Source organism: Squalius cephalus (assembly GCF_949319135.1).
Source record: "Squalius cephalus genome assembly, chromosome: 10".
NCBI lineage: Eukaryota > Metazoa > Chordata > Actinopteri > Cypriniformes > Leuciscidae > Squalius > Squalius cephalus.
Genome location: NC_137131.1, coordinates 22,356,604 through 22,379,580, shown reverse-complemented (window position 1 = coordinate 22,379,580; position 22,977 = coordinate 22,356,604).

The following is a 22,977-nucleotide window of genomic DNA, read 5'->3' as shown; positions in this document are numbered from 1 at the left end:
CATGATTAACCACATTACTAGCAATTATGTCAAGTGTCAGTGCAAATGAGGTGATGAACACTGACAAAATATTATTGTGTTATAATAGTTAGTTATATACGTGATTTTTAGTGTGTGTCCAAGTATGAATGCAAAAGCACATGTAAAATATTTCATTATTAAGTAGAATGGCCAGCAGAGGGCACTAGAAGACCACTTATTGGCTCACTTTCACTTTAAACCAGTTTTCTGCACTAAAGCAAACCAGTTTTTCCATGTTAACTCAATGCATGCTTACACACACACACACACACACACACACACACACACACACACACACACATACACACACAGCATAGTTAACCATGGTTTACCATGATATACCACGTTCTAGTATTATTTACCAGGAGATAAACGACAATCTAGTATTATTTACTTTGATTTACCATGTTTCTAGCCTGATTTATCACATTACTAGCAATTATTTGAAGTGTCAGTGCAAATAAAGTGATTAACACTGACAAAATATGATTGTGTTATAATAGTTATTGCTATATAAGTGATTTGTTTAGTGTGTATTCAAGTATGAATGCAAGCACATGTTGAAATATTTCATTAATAAGTAGAATGGCCAGCAGAGGGCAGTAGAAGACCACTTATTGGCTCACTTTCACTTTAAACCAGTTTTCTGCACTAAAGCAAACCAGTTTATCCATGTTAACTCAATGCATGCTTACACACACACACACACACACACACACACACACACACACACACACACACACACACACACACACACACACACACACACACACATACACACACAGCATAGTTAACCATGATTTACCATGATATACCACGTTCTAGTATTATTTACCAGGAGATAAACGACAATCTAGTATTATTTACTTTGATTTACCATGTTTCTAGCCTGATTTATCACATTACTAGCAATTATTTGAAGTGTCAGTGCAAATAAAGTGATTAACACTGACAAAATATGATTGTGTTATAATAGTTATTGCTATATAAGTGATTTTTTTAGTGTGTATTCAAGTATGAATGCAAGCACATGTTGAAATATTTCATTAATAAGTAGAATGGCCAGCAGAGGGCAGTAGAAGACCACTTATTGGCTCACTTTCACTTTAAACCAGTTTTCTGCACTAAAGCAAACCAGTTTATCCATGTTAACTCAATGCATGCTTACACACACACACACACACACACACACACACACACACACACACACACACACACACACACACACACACACACACACACACACACACACACACACACAGCATAGTTAACCATGATTTACCATGATTTACCACATTACTAGCAATTATTTGAAGTGTCAGTGCAAATAAAGTGATTAACACTGACAAAATATGATTGTGTTATAATAGTTATTGCTATATAAGTGATTTTTAGTGTGTATTCAAGTTTAAATGCAAGCACATGTGGAAAAATTTAATTAATAAGTAGAATGGCCAGCAGAGGGCAGTAGAAGACCACTTATTGGCTCACTTTCACTTTAAACCTCATGATTTTGACCAGTTTTCTGCACTAAAGCAAACCAGTGTTTCCATGTTAACTCAATAATGCATACTTGCTACATATGCTACACACAATAATGCTACACACACACATACACACACACAAATGTTTCAGTGATATTGGTGTCACATTCACCTTCATCACATTCACCTTCTGTCTTCATCACATTCACCATCTGTCGTCATCACCTTTTCCTGCTCCTCATCACCCTCCTCATCATCACCTGCTCCTCATCATCATAACCGTCACCTGTTGTCCTTGTCTTGATCTGTGTATTTAAGTTCCCCTCTCATCCATTATCATTGTCGGTTATTGTTTGTGCACTAGCACTCTGTTATGTTTGTTTTCATGTTGGAAAATAAAACCTTTGTTATATTTGTACCACACACACACACACACACACACACACACACACACACCATCATTTATCATGATTTACCATGGCTGATACCAATACCAATATGAGAAAATGACTATTTTAAACAGCAGGGGGCAGTAAAATACCACTTATTGGCTTAACATGCCATTAATTCATATCATTTTCACCTTTTTAACTGTTATAGAGGCAAATTTTGTCCGATCTGTCTGAAAATTTTCATGCTTGTTCAGGGTGATATTTCACATGTTCTGACTTGTTTTTAAGAAGGTCTGAGCATTGATTAAAGAGATATAGGCTTTCGGGGACACTTGGTAAAGGCCAGATTTTGAAGTGAACCTATTATAGCTATCCAAATGAAGTAGTTCAACTTTTTCTGACAATTATTGATCTAGTGAGTCCAGAGAATTGTATTGCACTAGTTTTGAACATTATGATATGAAAATTATATGATCAGAGATGGAAAAGACCATTTACAGCCAATACAGGCAGTTTACCATAGGAAATATATGATTTTAAAGCTTTTTAACAGTTATAGCGCCACCTATCGTCCGATCTCCATAGAATTTTTCATGCTTGTTAATGATGTTATGTCACATATGCTGACCAATTTTTGTGAAGTTCTGAGTTTTTATTTAGGATTTATAGGCTTTTTAATGTATTTTGACACGCCCATTTTATAAATTACCCTATTACAGCCATCCAAATGCAAAAGTTCAACTTTTTTTTGATAATTATTGATCTAGAGAGTCCAGAGAATTGTCCTAGACTGGTCTGGTTCCGATCGGGCAAAAAACCTAGGACTAGTTCGCAAAAGTAGGTTTTTAACATATTAATGAATAATTAATGAACAGTTTGATTGACAGCAATGGTTCTTGAGGCAAAGTTGTTCAGGATGAGGAGATCTATCAAATGATATGCATATTGTGTGGATATTTGTAACACTACGTGATTACAGAGCCGTAAAACTCGTTAGCGCCAACTAGTGGCCGATTTCTTTCAAAATTCTTACAGACCTTTAGGGCCATGAGCCGAACATGCCCATTGAGTTTCGTTCCGATCGGCCTCCGTTAACCTTGTCTAATAGGTGCTCAAACTTCGTTGGCCGATGGCGGCCATGTTTTTTGAGATACGCCAATGTCCTCATACACATACATGGCACCTTGGACCAAGACACTGCATACCAATTTTCAAGTCAATCGGACTAACGGTCAGGTGGTTATAGCCTGTTTTATGTTTTTTTCATTTTATAGCGCCACCATGAGGCCAATCGTCGCGATTTTTTTACTGTGACCCCAGAGTAAGCTCATACACATGTGTACCAAGTTTGGTGAAGATACCTCATTTACATCGGGAGTTATAGCCATTTTAGTAAAATAGGCCCCTCCCACAACTTACGTTTTGGCGCCCCTTAGCGACCGTGAATCGAAATTTCCACTTTTTTTCGATAATTATTGATATTCAGTCTCCAGAGAACATTTCTGCACTAGTTTGGTTCCAATCGGGCAAAAAACCAGGGACTAGTTCGCAAAAGTAGATTTTTGACAAAATTCAAAATGGCGGAAAATCTATCATGGCGGAAATGAAATCGGAGATATACGTTTTGTTCGTCAGGCGTCCAGCTTTCCAATGATATAAGACACTTGAGTCTACGACATACGGTCTAGGAGTTATGAGCAGTTTCGCGCTTTTGGTTGTTATAGCGCCACCTATGGGCCAATCGGGGTCATAATCTCTGAACCTTTCCTCGATTTTTGTACTACCATCTGTCAAAGTTTCAAAGTTCCAGCTCTTACGGTTTGGGCTGCACGATGCGTTTTACGGCGGAATAATAATAATAATAATTAAAGCTGCAAGCAGCATTTATCGGGGTTCAAGCAGTTAAGGCCTTTAAGGCATTTAAGCACAAAAGCATCAAAAGTTATTAAGATTTATTTAGCAAGCATGTAACCACTGACATAATAGATTGGAAAAGACCATTTACAGCCAATACAGGCAATTTACCATGGGATATATATGGTTTTAAAGCTTTTTAACAGTTATAGCGCCACCTATGGTCTGATCTCCATAAAATTGTTTATTGTGACCTCAAATTGAACCCATACACATGTGTACTGAGTTTGGTGAAGATATCTCATTTACTTCTTGAGTTATAGCCATTTTAGTAAAATAGGCTCCTCCCACAACAATTTAGCATATTCTAGTATTATTTACTATGATTCTAGCATGATTTGCCATATTCTAGCATAATTTACCATGATATACTACATTCTAGTATGATTTACCATTGTTTACTGTGATTCAAGCATGGATTACCATAGTTTATCATGATTTATCATAGTTTACCATGATTTATCATAGTTTACCATGATTTACCCTGTTCTAGCATAGTTTACCATGATTTACCATGTTCTAGCATGATTTACCATGATATACCACATTCTAACATGATTTACCATAGTTTATTATGATTTATCATGGCTTACCATGATTTACCCTGTTCTAGCATAGTTTACCATGATTTACCATGTTCTAGCATGATGTACCATGATATACCATGTTCTAGAATGATGTACCAGTTCTAGAATGATGTACCAGGATTGTAGTATGATTTACCTTGATACACCACATTCTAGTATTATTTATTATGATTTACCATGTTTTTAGTGTGATTTACCATGATTTACCACATTGCTAGCAATTATGTGAAGTATCAGTAAAAATGAAGTGATAAACTCTGACAAAATATGATTGTGCTACAATAGTAATTGTTATATAAGTGATTTTTTAGTGTTTTATTGTTATATAAGTGATTTTTAGTGTCTAATGAATGCAAAAGCATATGTGAGTAGACTTCATTAATAAGTAGAATGGCCAGCAGAGGGCAGTAGAAGACCACTTATTGGCTCACTTTCACTTTAAACTTCTTGATTTTCACCATTTTTCTGCACTAAAGCAAACCAGTTTTTTCCATTTTAACTCCATAATGCATGTTTACACACACACACACACACACACACACACACACACACACACACACACACACACACACACACACACACACAAACACACACACACACACACACACACACACACAAAGACAAATGTTGTTGTTGTTTTTTCAATGCTATTGGGATATGTCATTATGAAAATATATTTGAATGGTCTATAAACATTTCACAAAGTCTTTGTAAGCTATTAATCAGATCATTCAGAATTTATTCAGAAACCTAAGACTACACACACACATTCTGTTGTAGATACAGACATTTGAAGTATATGATGTGATCAAACTGTTTACTGCAAATCTCCTTCAGGATTCACTTTCCTCAATGTGACAATTGTTAGTAGTAATACTTCAATAGATGAATTTGACTACATGTGATTGTAAATGTTAAAAGAGTTATTCAATAACGTCTAAATATGAATTCTACAACAATATGACAAAATGACTATTTTAAACAGCAGGGGGCAGTAGAATACCACTTATTGGCTTAATATGCCATTATATTCATATCATTTTCACCTTTTTAACTGTTATAGAGGCAAATTTTGACTGATCTGTCTGAAAAGGTTCATTTTTGTTTAGAGTGATATTTCACATGTTATGACTTGTTTTGAAGAAGCTCTGAGCATTCATTGAAGAGATATAGGCTTTCGGGGAGACTTGGTCAAGGCCACATTTTGAAGTGACCCTATTATAGCCATACAAATGAAGTAGTTCAACTTTTTCTGATAATTACTGATCTAGAGAGTCCAGAGAATTGTACTGCACTAGTTTTGAACATTATTATATGAAAATTATATGATTATAGATGGAAAAGACCATTTACAGCCAATACAGGCAATTTACCATAGGAAATATATGGTTTTAAAGTTTTTTAACAGTTATAGCGCCACCTATGGTCCGATCTCCATAACATTTCGCATGGTTATTAATGATGTTAGGTCACATACGCTAATCCAATTTTTGTGAAGTTCTGAGTTTTTTTATATATGATTTATAGGCTCTTTATTGTATTTTGCCACACCCATTTTATAAATGACCCTATTACAGCCACCCAAATGCAAAATTTCAACTTTTTTTCGATAATTATTGATCTAGAGAGTCCAGAGAATTGCCCTAGACTGGTCTGGTTCCGATCGGGCAAAAAACCTAGGACTAGTTCGCAAAAGTAGGTTTTTAACATATTCGCGAATAATTAATGAATGGTTTGATTGACATTAGTGGTTCTTGAGGCAAAGTTGTTGAGCATGAGCAGATCTATCTAATGATATGCATTTTGTGACAATAAGTGTAACACCACGTGATTAAAGAGCCTTAAAACTCGTTTGCGCCAACTAGTGGCCGATTTCTTTCAAAATTCTTACAGACCTCTAGGGGCTTGAGCCGAACATGCCCACCGAGTTTCGTTCCGATCGGACTTCGTTAATAGGTGCTCAAACCTCATTTGCCAATGGCGGCCATGTTTTTCGAGATACGCCAATATCCTTTTAGACATACATGGCCCCTTGGGCCAAGACACTGCATACCAAATTTCAAGTCATTCGGAAAAACGGTCAGGTGTCTATACGTTTTTTTTATTTTATAGCGCCACCATGAGGCCAATCGACGCAATTTTTTTACTGTGACCTCAAATTGACCTCCTACATATGTTTACCAAGTTTGGTGAAGATATCTCATTTCGTTCACGAGTTATAACAATTTTAGTAAAACTGACTCCGCCTCCTTCGAACATTTTGGCACCCCGTAGCGACCATGAATCGAAATTTCAACTTTTTTTCGATAATTATTTATATTCAGACTCCAGAGAACATTTCTGCACTGGTTTGGTTCCGATCGGACAAAAAACCACAGACTAGTTCGCAAAAGTAGGTTTTTGACAAAATTCAAAATGGCGGAAAAATTTGCCAACCGGAAATGAAATCGGAGATATACGTTTTGTCCGCCTTGATCCAAGGATTATAGTGATATAAGACACTTAAGTCTACGTCAAACCGTCTAGGAGTTATTAGCGATTTTATACTTTTGCTTACTATAGCGCCACCTATTGGCCAATCGGGGTCATAATTTGATAACCTCTCCTCGATTTTTGTACTACCTTCTGGCAAAGTCTCAAGTCTCCAGCACTTACGGTTTGGGCTGCACGATGCGTTTTACGGCAGAATAATAATAATAAAAATCAGGACAATTACAATAGGGTTTCAGCACTTCGTGCTTGAACCCCTAATAATAATTAAAGCTGCAAGCAGCATTTATCGGGGTTCAAGCAGTTAAGGCCTTTAAGGCATTTAAGCACAAAAGCATCAAAAGTTATTAAGATTTATTTAGCAAGCATGTAACCACTGACATAATAGATGGAAAAGACCATTTACAGCCAATACAGGCAATTTGCCATGGGATATATATGGTTTTAAAGCTTTTTAACAGTTATAGCGCCACCTATGGTCCGATCTCCATAAAATTGTTTACTGTGACCTCAAATTGAACCCATACACATGTGTACTGAGTTTGGTGAAGATATCTCATTTACTTCTTGAGTTATAGCCATTTGAGTAAAATAGGCTCCTCCCACAACGATTTGCCACATTCTAGAATTATTTAATATGATTCTAGCATGATTTACTATCATATACCATGTTCCAGAATGATTTATTAGGATTCTAGCATGATTTACCTTGATACACCTCATTTCAGTATTATTTACTATGATTTACAATGTTTCTAGCATGATTAACCACATTACTAGCAATTATGTGAAGTGTCAATGCAAATGAGGTGATGAACACTGACAAAATATTATTGTGTTATAATAGTTAGTTATATACGTGATTTTTAGTGTGTGTCCAAGTATGAAAGCAAAAGCACATGTAAAATATTTCATTATTAAGTAGAATGGCCAGCAGAGGGCACTAGAAGACCACTTATTGGCTCACTTTCACTTTAAACCAGTTTTCTGCACTAAAGCAAACCAGTTTTTCCATGTTAACTCAATGCATGCTTACACACACACACACACACACACACACACACACACACACACACATACACACACAGCATAGTTAACCATGATTTACCATGATATACCACGTTCTAGTATTATTTACCAGGAGATAAACGACAATCTAGTATTATTTACTTTGATTTACCATGTTTCTAGCCTGATTTATCACATTACTAGCAATTATTTGAAGTGTCAGTGCAAATAAAGTGATTAACACTGACAAAATATGATTGTGTTATAATAGTTATTGCTATATAAGTGATTTTTTTAGTGTGTATTCAAGTATGAATGCAAGCACATGTTGAAATATTTCATTAATAAGTAGAATGGCCAGCAGAGGGCAGTAGAAGACCACTTATTGGCTCACTTTCACTTTAAACCAGTTTTCTGCACTAAAGCAAACCAGTTTATCCATGTTAACTCAATGCATGCTTACACACACACACACACACACACACACACACACACACACACACACACACACACACACACACACAGCATAGTTAACCATGATTTACCATGATTTACCACATTACTAGCAATTATTTGAAGTGTCAGTGCAAATAAAGTGATTAACACTGACAAAATATGATTGTGTTATAATAGTTATTGCTATATAAGTGATTTTTAGTGTGTATTCAAGTATAAATGCAAGCACATGTGGAAAAATTTAATTAATAAGTAGAATGGCCAGCAGAGGGCAGTAGAAGACCACTTATTGGCTCACTTTCACTTTAAACCTCATGATTTTGACCAGTTTTCTGCACTAAAGCAAACCAGTGTTTCCATGTTAACTCAATAATGCATACTTGCTACATATGCTACACACACGAATGCTACACACACACACACACACACACACACACACACACACACACACACAAATGTTTCAGTGATATTGGTGTCACATTCACCTTCATCACATTCACCTTCTGTCTTCATCACATTCACCATCTGTCGTCATCACCTGCACCTGCTCCTCATCACCCTCCTCATCATCACCTGCTCCTCATCATCATAACCGTCACCTGTTGTCCTTGTCTTGATCTGTGTATTTAAGTTCCCCTCTCATCCATTATCATTGTCGGTTATTGTTTGTGCACTAGCACTCTGTTATGTTTGTTTTCATGTTGGAAAATAAAACCTTTGTTATATTTGTACCACACACACACACACACACACACACACACACACACACACACACACACACACACACACACACACACACACACACACACACACCATCATTTATCATGATTTACCATGGCTGATACCAATACCAATATGAGAAAATGACTATTTTAAACAGCAGGGGGCAGTAAAATACCACTTATTGGCTTAACATGCCATTAATTCATATCATTTTCACCTTTTTAACTGTTATAGAGGCAAATTTTGTCCGATCTGTCTGAAAATTTTCATGCTAGTTCAGGGTAATATTTCACACGTTCTGACTTGTTTTTAAGAAGGTCTGAGCATTGATTAAAGAGATATAGGCTTTCGGGGACACTTGGTAAAGGCCAGATTTTGAAGTAAACCTATTATAGCTATCCAAATGAAGTAGTTCAACTTTTTCTGACAATTATTGATCTAGTGAGTCCAGAGAATTGTATTGCACTAGTTTTGAACATTATGATATGAAAATTATATGATCAGAGATGGAAAAGACCATTTACAGCCAATACAGGCAGTTTACCATAAATATATGATTTTAAAGCTTTTTAACAGTTATAGCGCCACCTATCGTCCGATCTCCATAGAATTTTTCATGCTTGTTAATGATGTTATGTCACATATGCTGACCAATTTTTGTGAAGTTCTGAGTTTTTATTTAGGATTTATAGGCTTTTTAATGTATTTTGACACGCCCATTTTATAAATTACCCTATTACAGCCATCCAAATGCAAAAGTTCAACTTTTTTTTGATAATTATTGATCTAGAGAGTCCAGAGAATTGTCCTAGACTGGTCTGGTTCCGATCGGGCAAAAAACCTAGGACTAGTTCGCAAAAGTAGGTTTTTAACATATTAATGAATAATTAATGAACAGTTTGATTGACAGCAATGGTTCTTGAGGCAAAGTTGTTCAGGATGAGGAGATCTATCAAATGATATGCATATTGTGTGGATATTTGTAACACCACGTGATTACAGAGCCGTAAAACTCGTTAGCGCCAACTAGTGGCCAATTTCTTTCAAAATTCTTACAGACCTTTAGGGCCATGAGCCGAACATGCCCATTGAGTTTCGTTCCGATCGGCCTCCGTTAACCTTGTCTAATAGGTGTTAAAATTTCATTGGCCAATGGCGGCCATGTTTTTTGAGATACGCAAATGTCCTCATACACATACATGGCACCTTGGACCAAGACACTGCATACCAATTTTCAAGTCAATCGGACTAACGGTCAGGTGGTTATAGCCTGTTTTATGTTTTTTTCATTTTATAGCGCCACCATGAGGCCAATCGTCGCGATTTTTTTACTGTGACCCCAGAGTAAGCTCATACACATGTGTACCAAGTTTGGTGAAGATACCTCATTTACATCGGGAGTTACAGCCATTTTAGTAAAATAGGCCCCTCCCACAACGTACGTTTTGGCGCCCCTTAGTGACCGTGAATCGAAATTTCCACTTTTTTTCGATAATTATTGATATTCAGTCTCCAGAGAACATTTCTGCATTAGTTTGGTTCCAATCGGGCAAAAAACCAGGGACTAGTTCGCAAAAATAGATTTTTGACAAAATTCAAAATGGCGGAAAATCTATCATGGCGGAAATGAAATCGGAGATATACGTTTTGTTCGTCAGGCGTCCAGCTTTCCAATGATATAAGACACTTGAGTCTACGACATACGGTCTAGGAGTTATGAGCAGTTTCGCGCTTTTGGTTGTTATAGCGCCACCTATGGGCCAATCGGGGTCATAATCTCTGAACCTTTCCTCGATTTTTGTACTACCATCTGTCAAAGTTTCAAAGTTCCAGCTCTTACGGTTTGGGCTGCACGATGCGTTTTAGCGGAGAAGAATAATAATAATAATAATAATTAAAGCTGCAAGCAGCATTTATCGGGGTTCAAGCAGTTAAGGCCTTTAAGGCATTTAAGCACAAAAGCATCAAAAGTTATTAAGATTTATTTAGCAAGCATGTAACCACTGACATAATAGATGGAAAAGACCATTTACAGCCAATACAGGCAATTTGCCATGGGATATATATGGTTTTAAAGCTTTTTAACAGTTATAGCGCCACCTATGGTCCGATCTCCATAAAATTGTTTACTGTGACCTCAAATTGAACCCATACACATGTGTACTGAGTTTGGTGAAGATATCTCATTTACTTCTTGAGTTATAGCCATTTGAGTAAAATAGGCTCCTCCCACAACGATTTGCCACATTCTAGAATTATTTAATATGATTCTAGCATGATTTACTATCATATACCATGTTCCAGAATGATTTATTAGGATTCTAGCATGATTTACCTTGATACACCTCATTTCAGTATTATTTACTATGATTTACAATGTTTCTAGCATGATTAACCACATTACTAGCAATTATGTGAAGTGTCAGTGCAAATGAGGTGATGAACACTGACAAAATATTATTGTGTTATAATAGTTAGTTATATACGTGATTTTTAGTGTGTGTCCAAGTATGAATGCAAAAGCACATGTAAAATATTTCATTATTAAGTAGAATGGCCAGCAGAGGGCACTAGAAGACCACTTATTGGCTCACTTTCACTTTAAACCAGTTTTCTGCACTAAAGCAAACCAGTTTTTCCATGTTAACTCAATGCATGCTTACACACACACACACACACACACACACACACACAACACACACACACACACACACACACACACACACACACACACACACACACACACATACACACACAGCATAGTTAACCATGATTTACCATGATATACCACGTTCTAGTATTATTTACCAGGAGATAAACGACAATCTAGTATTATTTACTTTGATTTACCATGTTTCTAGCCTGATTTATCACATTACTAGCAATTATTTGAAGTGTCAGTGCAAATAAAGTGATTAACACTGTCAAAATATGATTGTGTTATAATAGTTATTGCTATATAAGTGATTTTTTTAGTGTGTATTCAAGTATGAATGCAAGCACATGTTGAAATATTTCATTAATAAGTAGAATGGCCAGCAGAGGGCAGTAGAAGACCACTTATTGGCTCACTTTCACTTTAAACCAGTTTTCTGCACTAAAGCAAACCAGTTTATCAATGTTAACTCAATGCATGCTTACACACACACACACACACACACACACACACACACACACACACACACACACACACACAGCATAGTTAACCATGATTTACCATGATTTACCACATTACTAGCAATTATTTGAAGTGTCAGTGCAAATAAAGTGATTAACACTGACAAAATATGATTATGTTATAATAGTTATTGCTATATAAGTGATTTTTAGTGTGTATTCAAGTATAAATGCAAGCACATGTGGAAAAATTTAATTAATAAGTAGAATGGCCAACAGAGGGCAGTAGAAGACCACTTATTGGCTCACTTTCACTTTAAACCTCATGATTTTGACCAGTTTTCTGCACTAAAGCAAACCAGTGTTTCCATGTTAACTCAATAATGCATACTTGCTACATATGCTACACACAATAATGCTACACACACACACACACACACACACACACACACACACACACACACACACACACACAAATGTTTCAGTGATATTGGTGTCACATTCACCTTCATCACATTCACCTTCTGTCTTCATCACATTCACCATCTGTCGTCATCACCTGCACCTGCTCCTCATCACCCTCCTCATCATCACCTGCTCCTCATCATCATAACCGTCACCTGTTGTCCTTGTCTTGATCTGTGTATTTAAGTTCCCCTCTCATCCATTATCATTGTCGGTTATTGTTTGTGCACTAGCACTCTGTTATGTTTGTTTTCATGTTGGAAAATAAAACCTTTGTTATATTTGTACCACACACACACACACACACACACACACACACACACACACACACACACACACACACACACACACACACACACACACACACACACCATCATTTATCATGATTTACCATGGCTGATACCAATACCAATATGAGAAAATGACTATTTTAAACAGCAGGGGGCAGTAAAATACCACTTATTGGCTTAACATGCCATTAATTCATATCATTTTCACCTTTTTAACTGTTATAGAGGCAAATTTTGTCCGATCTGTCTGAAAATTTTCATGCTTGTTCAGGGTGATATTTCACACGTTCTGACTTGTTTTTAAGAAGGTCTGAGCATTGATTAAAGAGATATAGGCTTTCGGGGACACTTGGTAAAGGCCAGATTTTGAAGTGAACCTATTATAGCTATCCAAATGAAGTAGTTCAACTTTTTCTGACAATTATTGATCTAGTGAGTCCAGAGAATTGTATTGCACTAGTTTTGAACATTATGATATGAAAATTATATGATCAGAGATGGAAAAGACCATTTACAGCCAATACAGGCAGTTTACCATAGGAAATATATGATTTTAAAGCTTTTTAACAGTTATAGCGCCAACTATCGTCCGATCTCCATAGAATTTTGCATGCTTGTTAATGATGTTATGACACATAGGCTGACCAATTTTTGTGAAGTTCTGAGTTTTTATTTAGGATTTATAGGCTTTTTAATGTATTTTGACACGCCCATTTTATAAATTACCCTATTACAGCCATCCAAATGCAAAAGTTCAACTTTTTTTTGATAATTATTGATCTAGAGAGTCCAGAGAATTGTCCTAGACTGGTCTGGTTCCGATCGGGCAAAAAACCTAGGACTAGTTCGCAAAAGTAGGTTTTTAACATATTAATGAATAATTAATGAACAGTTTGATTGACAGCAATGGTTCTTGAGGCAAAGTTGTTCAGGATGAGGAGATCTATCAAATGATATGCATATTGTGTGGATATTTGTAACACCACGTAATTACAGAGCCGTAAAACTCGTTAGCGCCAACTAGTGGCCGATTTCTTTCAAAATTCTTACAGACCTTTAGGGCCATGAGCCGAACATGCCCATTGAGTTTCGTTCCGATCGGCCTCCGTTAACCTTGTCTAATAGGTGCTCAAACTTCGTTGGCCGATGGCGGCCATGTTTTTTGAGATACGCCAATGTCCTCATACACATACATGGCACCTTGGACCAAGACACTGCATACCAATTTTCAAGTCAATCGGACTAACGGTCAGGTGGTTATAGCCCGTTTTATGTTTTTTTCATTTTATAGCGCCACCATGAGGCCAATCGTCGCGATTTTTTTACTGTGACCCAAGAGTAAGCTCATACACATGTGTACCAAGTTTGGTGAAGATACCTCATTTACATCGGGAGTTATAGCCATTTTAGTAAAATAGGCCCCTCCCACAACGTACGTTTTGGCGCCCCTTAGCGACCGTGAATCGAAATTTCCACTTTTTTTCGATAATTATTGATATTCAGTCTCCAGAGAACATTTCTGCACTAGTTTGGTTCCAATCGGGCAAAAAACCAGGGACTAGTTCGCAAAAGTAGATTTTTGACAAAATTCAAAATGGCGGAAAATCTATCATGGCGGAAATGAAATCGGAGATATACGTTTTGTTCGTCAGGCGTCCAGCTTTCCAATGATATAAGACACTTGAGTCTACGACATACGGTCTAGGAGTTATGAGCAGTTTCGCGCTTTTGGTTGTTATAGCGCCACCTATGGGCCAATCGGGGTCATAATCTCTGAACCTTTCCTCGATTTTTGTACTACCATCTGTCAAAGTTTCAAAGTTCCAGCTCTTACGGTTTGGGCTGCACGATGCGTTTTACGGCGGAATAATAATAATAATAATAATAAAAATCAGCACAATTACAATAGGGTTTCAGCACTTCGTGCTTGAACCCCTAAAAATCCTTACAATTACAATAGGGTTTCAGCACTTCGTGCTTGAACCCCTAATAATAAAAATCAGCACAATTACAATAGGGTTTCAGCACTTCGTGCTTGAACCCCTAATAATTAAAGCTGCAAGCAGCATTTAGCGGGGTTCAAGCATTTAGGGTCTTTAAGCACATAAGGCAGTTTAGTGAGTTGTCTGAGTTTTTGTTTAGGATTTACAGGCTTTTGAGTGTTTTTTGCCATACCCATTTTCTAAATGATCCTGTTATGGCTACCCAATGGGTAAAGTTAAAGTTTTTTATATAATTAATAATCTAGAGCTTCCAGAGAATTGTACTGCACTGGTATATTTCCGATCGGGCGAAAAACCTAGGACTAGTTCGCAAAAGTAGGTTTTTAACATAATCGCAAGTATTTAATGAACAAATTGATTGACAGCATTAGTTCTTGAGGCAAAGTTGTTCAGTATGAGGAGATCTATCAAATGATATGCATCACGTGATTACATAGCCGTAAAACCTGTTAGCGTCAACTAGTGGCTGATTTTTCAAAATTCTTACAGACCTCTAGGGCCACGAGTCGAACATGCTCAGAGTTTCGTTCTGATTGGCCTCCGTTAAGAGCAAACTAACAGCTTTGAATTAAAATGGTGAGGTATCCTGTTGTAAACATCAACCATGCCTGTTGACAGTTCTCTTTTGTGGGAAGGGAATGAAAAGTTCTCAAATCCGCAGCACAGCCTCAGACATAACATTTATATCCATGATCTGCCATTTTCACTATTGTCCTTGCTTGCTTCTTCACAATACCTGCAGATCTTCTGATGATTCGGCTGTGCAGGTCCACATTAACACTGCCTGGCCTAGAACATGGACTGGAAAATGCAAATTTTGGGGGGTATAAATATTAATGATCCTGACTCCAACATCACAGTCGGTGTTATGGTGGGATTCACTCATTTTTCAGCGGTCTTTTGCAAACAGGAGATTTACACATGAAGGAGGAAACAATGGTGTTTGAGGCTCACGGTATGTCAGTTCCATGTCCAGAACTCTTATCATTCAACTATGCCAAGATAAATACAGTTTTCAATTGTATGGAACCTTTAAAATAGATGATTAGTAATATAATGCTTACTTGGAGTCTGAAATGGCTTTAACAAAATAAGAAAAATAGTCTTAGATTTCTGTTCATTCTAATCATGTACAAATAAAGTAGCACAGTAAGATTACATTTATTTGAATGCATTAGTGAGTGTGTGATTGTGCTGTGTGTGCTGTGTGTGCTGTGTTGTTGTCAATACTAAAAGTGAAGGTGTAGTTGATATCTTTGGTGATAATATCTGTAGTAATCATAAAAAAACAATTAAGAAATAAAGAATTAAAATTACAAATAATATTCTATTAAGATATGAGTTACAATAACATGATTTGCAATAGTAATAATATCAATAATATATGCACAATACACACAGATTAGACTATCAGGTCTGTGTTTTACAAAAACATTAGTATTGCAGCCAATGTGAGTCTGTGGGATTTATAAACAGACAAAATATGATTTGAAATGTTATTTTAATGATTTTATTAAGTTTAAACAATATTTCAAATGGAAAAAAAATGAAAAATTATATTTTAGTGAGCAGAATGAACCAATGAGTGTTCTTCTTCTGGTGGTTAAAATGTAAATGAAAACAATAATACTTAAACAATAATACTTAATACACTAACCATGCTTGAACACACACATGCACACACATTTTGTTGTAGATGTAGATATTTAAAATAAAAGATAGGTAACAAAATGATAATTGCAAATCTCCTCTGTATAACACCATTTTCAGATTTCAAATTAATCACTGAGAGGCAGAATTGTTCAAACTGAGAGCTCAGTAAAAATGAAGTGATAAACTTTGACAAAACATGACTGTGTTATAATAGGTGATTTTCATGCAAGTAATTTTATATAGTCCAAAAACTTATGCAAAAGCACAGATGAAAATATTTTATTAAGTAGAATGTCCTGCAGAGGGCAGTAGAAGACCACTAATTGACTCACTTTCATTTGAAAGACTTTTTTATCCACCAGTAAAACAAAGCAGTTTCTCCATGTTCTTTCCATTAAGCATGCTTACACACACAGACACATACACAAACACACACACATCCACACACACACACACACAAAGACAAATATGTTTTCAATGGTTTTAGGATGTGATATTGTGAAAATATCTTCATCTCCTCATCTTGAACAACTTTGCCTCAAGAATCACTAATGTCAATCAAACCGTTCATAATCATAATAAAAAAATAAAATATATACAAATATCATAATAAAAAAAAAAACATCATAATAAAAAAGATTGCTTCTTAAAGCATTTGTTTATTTCCCAATACTGAAAGCGAATTAAAAGATCATGCGTAATCCTGCTGCTCCCTCTAGTGGACAACAGTGGTATTATAGCTTACATTTTACAGTTGAAGTGTTTGAATGAATGAATGGGAATTTGTTTTTTTACTTATATCTCAGGAACCAAAAGGCGAAAAATTCTGAAACTCAGAGCATAGATAGTGCTTGAGGAGCCCTGTTGAATGAGACCATCAAGGTGTTTTTGGGCGATTGGGGCTGGGAGTTATGACTGTTATAAGGCATATCTGTTCGGGCTATTATCTCTGGAATGCCCAGGGCAAATAACACCACATTTGAATCGAAGATAGCCAAGGACGGGCCCTTTCCAACGAGCTCTCACACAATGTTCGGGGTGGTCTGGGTCGGGAGTAATGGCCGTTCAAAATCGGGGGTCCCGCGGGCTGGCGATGCGCGGGGGGCGCGCTCCCGAGGCCCGCGACGACACGTTTCGATCAAGAGCCCGGAGAGGTCCTCACCATCAAAATTTGAGCGCGCAACGACTTTCCGTTTTCGAGTTATGAATGAATTTGTATTCGGGGGCGTGGCTTAAATGCCGTTATACTTTCGTTTCATTTCATTCATTTACTTTCGTCCATTTCCATATCTCAGTGTAACACAATTGTCAATAGTAATACTCAATAGATGAGTTTTGACAAAATGTGATTGTAAATGTTAAAATAATGATTTTATAAAGTCTAAATATGAATTTTATAACAATATTAGGGAGTAGTATGATGAAATGACAGCAGGGGGCAGTAAAATACCACTTATTGGCTTAATATGTCATTATATTCATATAAAATCACCTTTTGAAGAAGTTAAACTTTTTTTCTGATAATTATTGATCTAGAGAGTTCAGAGAATTGTGCTGCACTGGTTTTGAACATTATGATATGAACATTATATGATGATAGAAGACACCATTTACAGCAAATACAGGCAATTTACCATAGGAAATATATGGTTTTAAAGCGTTTTAACAGTTATAGCGCCAACTACGGTCCGATCTCCATAAAATTTTCCATGCTTCTTTAGCAGGTTATGACACATATGCTCATCAATTTTTGTGAAGTTCTGAGTTTTCGTTTAGGATTTATAGACTTTTGAGTGCATTTTGCCACGCCCATTTTCTTTATGACCCCAATATACCCATGCGAAAAATGCAAAAGTTCAACTTTTTTTTGATAATTATTGATCTAGAGAGTCCATAGAATTGTCCTAGACTCGTTTGGTTCTGATCGGGCGAAAAACCTAGGACTAGTTCGCAAAAGTAGGTTTTTAACATAATTACGAATATTTAATGAACGGTTTGATTGACAGCAATGGTTCTTGAGGCAAAGTTGTTCAACAAGAGGAGATCTATGAAATGGTATGCATTTTGTGACAATAAGTGTAACACCACGTGATTACAGAGCCATAAAACTCGTTAGCGCCAACTAGTGGCCGATTTCTTTTAAAATTCTTACAGACCTCTAGGGCCATGAGTAGAACATGCCCACCGAGTTTTGTTCCGATCGGCCTCCGTTAACCTTGTCTAATAGGTGCTCAAACTTCATTGGCCGATGGCGGCCATGTTTTTTGAGATACGCCAATGTCCTCATAGACATACATGACACCTTGGACCAAGACACTGCATACCAATTTTCAAGTCAATCGGACTAACGGTCAGGTGGTTAAAGCCTGTTTTATGTTTTTTTCCTATTATAGCGCCACCATGTGGCCAATCGCCGCGATTTTTTTACTGTTACCTCATATTGAGCTCATACATATGTGTACCGAGTTTGGTGAAGATACCTCATTTACTTCTGGAGTTATAGCCATTTTAGTAAAATAGGCCCCTCCCACAACGTACGTTTTGGCGCCCCTTAGCGTCCGTGAATCGAAATTTCGACTTTTTTTCGATAATTATTGATCTTCAGTCTCTAGAGAACATTTCTGCACTGGTTTGGTTCCGATCGGGCGAAAAACCAGGGACTAGTTCGCAAAAGTAGGTTTTTGACAAAATTCAAAATGGCGGAAAATCTATCATGGCGGAAATGAAATCGGAGATACACGTTTTGTTCGTCAGGCGTCCAGCTTTCCAATGATATAAGACACTTGAGTCTACGACATACGGTCTAGGAGTTCTGAGCAGTTTTGCGCTTTTGGTCGCTATAGCGCCACCTATGGGCCAATCGAGGTCATACTTTGATACGTTCTCCCCAAATTGAGGACTACCATTTGGCCAACTTTCAAGGTTCCAGCTCTTACGGTTTGGTCTGCACGATGCGTTTTAGGGGAAAATAATAATAATAATTAAAGCTGCAAGCAGCATTTATCGGGGTTCAAGCATTTAAGGCCTTTAAGGCATTTAAGCATTCAAGACATTAAGATTTATTTAGAAAGCTTTTAACCACTGAAATAATAGATTGAAAAGTCCATTTACAGCCAATACAGGCAATTTACCATTGCTTTTTAACAGTTATAGCGCCAACTATCATCCGATCTACATACAATTTTGCATGCTTATTTAGAATGTTATGGCACATATGCTCACCAATTTTCGTGATGTTCTGAGTTTTTGTTTAGGATTTATAGGCTTTTGTTTGCATTTTGCCACGCCCATTTTCTTTATGACCCAATTATACCCATGCGAAAAATGCAAAAGTTCAACTTTTTTTGATAATTATTGATCTAAAGAGTCCAGAGAATTGTCCTAGACTCGTTTGGTTCCGATCGGGCAAAAAACCAGGGACTAGTTCGCAAAAGTAGGTTTTTAACATATTTGTGAATAATTAATAAACTGTTTGATTGACAGCAATGGTTCTAGAGGCAAAGTTGTTCAGCATGAGCAGGTCTATCAAATGATATGCATTTTGTGATGATAAGTGTAACACCACGTGATTACAGAGCCATAAAACTCGTTAGCGCCAACTAGTGGCCGATTTCTTTCAAAATTCTTACAGACCTCTAGGGCCATGAGTCGAACATGCCCACCGAGTTTTGTTCCGATCGGCCTCCGTTAACCTTGTCTAATAGGTGCTCAAACTTCATTGGCCGATGGCGGCCATGTTTTTTGAGATACACCAATGTCCTCATAGATATACATGACAGCTTGGACCAAGACACTGCATACCAATTTTCAAGTCAATCGGACTAACGGTCAGGTGGTTACAGCCTGATTTATGTTTTTTTCATGTTATAGCGCCACCATGTGGCCAATCGCCGCAATCTTTTTACTATGACCTCAGATTGACCTCTTACACAGGTGTACCGAGTTTGGTGAATATACCTCATTTACTTCTGGAGTTATAGCCATTTTAGTAAAATAGGCTCCGCCTTCTTCAAACATTTTGGCGCCCCTTAGCGACCGTCAATCGAAATTTCAACTTTTTTTCGATAATTATTGATATTCTGACTCCAGAGAACATTTCTGCACTGGTTTGGTTCCGATCGGACACAAAACCAGGGACTAGTTCGCAAAAGTAGGTTTTGGACATAATTCAAAATGGCGGAAAATTTGCATACCGGAAATGAAATCCTTGAGGCCTTTTTTGTTCGGCTTGACCCAAGGATTCCAATGATATAAGACACTTGAGTCTGTGACAAACGGTTAATGAGATTTAAGCAAAAATATGATTTTTTTTTGTTTTTTGCACTGTAGCGCCACCTATGGGCCAATCGGGGTCATATTTTGATAACCTCTCCTCGATTTGTGTACTACCATCTGGCAAAGTTTCAAGTCTCTAGCACTTACGGTTTGGGCTGCACGATGCGTTTTACGGCAGAAGAAAAATAATAATAATAAAAATCAGTACAATTACAATAGGGTTTCAGCACTTCGTGCTTGAACCCCTAAAAATCAGCACAATTACAATAGGGTTTCAGCATTTCATGCTTGAACCCCTAATAAGAGGAGACGTTTTGGACAGTTATAGCGCCACCTATGGTCCGATCTTCACGAAACTTGGCATGCTTCTTCACCATGTTCTGACACATCTGCTCATCGATTTTTGTGAAGTTTGGGGTTTTCCCTTAGGTTGTATAGGCTTTTGAGTGTTTTTTGGTCCCACCCCTTTCCTAAATGACCCTGTTACAGCCAGGCCAATGCAAAAGTTCAACTTCTTTTCAATAATTATTGATCTAGAGAGTCCAGAGAACTGTGCTAGACTGGTCTGGTTCCGATTGGGCCAAAAACCTAGGACTAGTTCGCAAAAGTAGGTTTTTCACTAAATTGCCCATAGAAATTTTTTTTTGCTCGTAGAGCAATTTGGAGATAGCCATTTTGTCCGTCTGGATCCAGGGATCACAGTGATGCTAAAATTGAGACTCTAGGACAAACTGTCTAGGAGTTATGAGTAATTTAGTAAATGTGGTCATTGTAGCGCCACCTATGGGCCAATCTGGGTCATACTTTGATAGGTTCTCCCCAAATTGAGGACTACCATTTGGCCAAGTTTCAAGGTTCCAGCTCTTACGGTTTGGGCTGCACGATGCGTTTTAGGGCGGAATAATAATAATAATAATAATAATAAAAATCAGCACAATTACAATAGGGTTTCAGCATTTCATGCTTGAACCCCTAATAAGAGGAGACGTTTTGGACAGTTATAGCGCCACCTATGGTCCGATCTTCACGAAACTTGGCATGCTTCTTCACCATGTTCTGACACATCTGCTCATCGATTTTTGTGAAGTTTGGGGTTTTCCCTTAGGTTGTATAGGCTTTTGAGTGTTTTTTGGTCCCACCCCTTTCCTAAATGACCCTGTTACAGCCAGGCCAATGCAAAAGTTCAACTTCTTTTCAATAATTATTGATCTAGAGAGTCCAGAGAACTGTGCTAGACTGGTCTGGTTCCGATTGGGCCAAAAACCTAGGACTAGTTCGCAAAAGTAGGTTTTTCACTAAATTGCCCATAGAAATTTTTTTTTGCTCGTAGAGCAATTTGGAGATAGCCATTTTGTCCGTCTGGATCCAGGGATCACAGTGATGCTAAAATTGAGACTCTAGGACAAACTGTCTAGGAGTTATGAGTAATTTAGTAAATGTGGTCATTGTAGCGCCACCTATGGGCCAATCTGGGTCATACTTTGATAGGTTCTCCCCAAATTGAGGACTACCATTTGGCCAAGTTTCAAGGTTCCAGCTCTTACGGTTTGGGCTGCACGATGCGTTTTAGGGCGGAATAATAATAATAATAATAATTAAAGCTGCAAGCAGCATTTATCGGGGTTCAAGCAGTTAAGGCGTTTAAGGTTTTTAAGCACAAAAGCATCAAAAGTTATTAAGATTTATTTAGCAAGCATGTAACCACTGACATAATAGATGGAAAAGACCATTTACAGCCAATACAGGCAATTTGCCATGGGATATATATGGTTTTAAAGCTTTTTAACAGTTATAGCGCCACCTATGGTCCGATCTCCATAAAATTGTTTACTGTGACCTCAAATTGAACCCATACACATGTGTACTGAGTTTGGTGAAGATATCTCATTTACTTCTTGAGTTATAGCCATTTGAGTAAAATAGGCTCCTCCCACAACGATTTGCCACATTCTAGAATTATTTAATATGATTCTAGCATGATTTACTATCATATACCATGTTCCAGAATGATTTATTAGGATTCTAGCATGATTTACCTTGATACACCTCATTTCAGTATTATTTACTATGATTTACAATGTTTCTAGCATGATTAACCA